This window comes from Drosophila elegans, unplaced genomic scaffold (assembly GCF_018152505.1).
Source record: "Drosophila elegans isolate 14027-0461.03 unplaced genomic scaffold, ASM1815250v1 contig_814, whole genome shotgun sequence".
NCBI lineage: Eukaryota > Metazoa > Arthropoda > Insecta > Diptera > Drosophilidae > Drosophila > Drosophila elegans.
In genome coordinates, this window is record NW_024546167.1 from 8,838,301 (window position 1) to 8,840,410 (window position 2,110).

A 2,110-nucleotide genomic window follows, 5' to 3' on the forward strand; every position below is an offset into this window, starting at 1 on the left:
GAATTTCTATTATACTATTATGCTTTCTGATTATATTACATCAGAAAGTAATTTAAATTATTGTTTCTACTAACCAATGCATATAAATGTATATAACATAACTAAGTTAGTTAATCAATTCAGTGATTTTAGTGTTAAACATGTCGAACTTTATAGTGATAGTTGATACACCCCTTGGTAAAGGGACTCCTTCCCCAACGAAGCTGGAAAGTATGGTGCGGCTTTTATGGCCAAAGGCGAGCACGGGAATTGACTTAATTAAATGCAATTTTCAATGCGTTTTTGGTCATTTGAGTGCGCAATTTACTGTTTCACCCCATGCAGTGAAAATAAGTGTGTGTGCGTGTGTGGGCTGCGGAAGGGAAGAGGGGGCGTGGCATTGTCACTTGGTAGGTTTTTATGTTTGTTTAATTGTCGGAGATGCGTTGCGCTTTATGCTTATTTATGATTTAATTAAATGCAATGCAGACCGCAAAATGAGCCATGTTCATGGGGTTGGGATTTTGGGGCTTGTAGGCGGCTATTTAGGGGTGGCATCCATCGATGGTTAGGTTGGTAGTGTTTATTTTGGTTTCGAGGCGTTTTTTGTGGCCAGAAAATGACCAGAGAAGCTCATTTAATTAAGTCGCCCGTCCATAATGAGGGAATTCATTGCCTCTGACCAACGGACGTATGCAGCAGCAATATAAATATATATATTTATTGGCCATTTATCATGAACCCTTCATCTGGTAAAAACAAAAAAAAAATAAGGGAACAATCCAACCATCAATCAATTTATTAAGGTTTACTGTGGCCTTTTTTGTAATCTTATTTTTCAGTAACAGTTGGACTCATAATAGAGGGAATTATTGATTAAAAATCTAAAACAAAAAATTTTCTACATACATATACCTCACATTCGACAAGGTTTTGACCACATCCTTTTGCCCCTGATCCTTACCCCATTTTAAACCCACCTTTACGTTGTTTTCGGCTCTTGAATAATTGAATTCTTCTGCTTGGCGAAACACAAAACTCAAATGCACAACCGATTGAGTTGATCAATCAATTTGAGGGTTTTGAGTGGAAGGACGACCGGATATGAGAAATGAATGAGATATGGAGACTTAAATGGACAACTTTGACAAGAGGAAAATTTAATTAGCTATGGCCGACCTAAAAGTTAAAACAGTAACTTATAGAATTAATTTGAAATAGATATATAAAGATATCCAAGATTATCCAAGACATGATTAGCTATTGTGTATTAAAAATAAACCCGGATTAGCAGCTGTTAGTTGCTATCCGACTTGACGAATTTTACGGTGGTAAAGTAAACATTTATTGAATTCGATATCTAATAGTTGAGGCACTCGACTATAACGTTTATTCTTGTTTTTTTTAAAAACACATTGCTAAAATGTTGGTAGACAAATTATACATGAATTCAACTCAAAAATGTAACTAAATGACATTGAAATGATTTTTATCCTGAGATCCAGGTACCAGCACTCGGATCTAAAATATAGGTTTAAAATTTGATCACTTAATATAAAATATCAATAGTACTTGTTACCATAGTATGAATTGATTGCGAGGATTGATAGATATATGAAGATTTGCTGAGTCCAAGACATGGTTAGCTTTTGCCTAGTTAAAAATATATCTGCTTTATATATGCTATAACCCGTGTAGAACCAATTTAAAATTTTACGGTGAATTAAGTACAAAATTTCTAGATTCGAAATGAACAGTTAGACCTTTAAAGGCTGTTTTGCACAGCTGGCATCTTAACATTCCATCCCCGGTCGATTTTGAACTATAATTCTATAATCAGTTTTCGCATTTTTTTATAAGAGGGTACATCATGCTTTTTTCACAAAATTTGAAAAAATAAAATATTTTTAGCTGTGTGTGCCATTCGATTTTAAATTTTATGACGAATTCAACGATGTACGACATATATATATATCCTTTTTAAAAATTTTGTTTTTTTTTGGATTTTAAAAGATTTGTTAGATTTTTTAACAAGTTTAGTGTCCACATATAAAATGCCAACGTAGATAAAATGCTTAAAATCTTTGTTTGATACTCAAAAACAAAAAAATTAGGTCGATTACCTACTTTA

The 2,110-nt window shown here is 33.2% G+C and overlaps 1 long non-coding RNA gene across 1 annotated transcript; it reads right to left on the bottom strand.

Annotated features, from left to right (window-relative positions):
• Positions 1 to 1,331: 1,331 nt before the first annotated feature.
• Positions 1,332 to 1,648, bottom strand: LOC108150444. Its single transcript, XR_001774674.2, has 2 exons — positions 1,559 to 1,648; positions 1,332 to 1,500 (listed from the first exon to the last, which is right to left on the bottom strand). It is a non-coding gene; the product is annotated as an uncharacterized LOC108150444 (long non-coding RNA).
• Between the last annotated feature and the right edge of the window lie 462 nt (positions 1,649 to 2,110).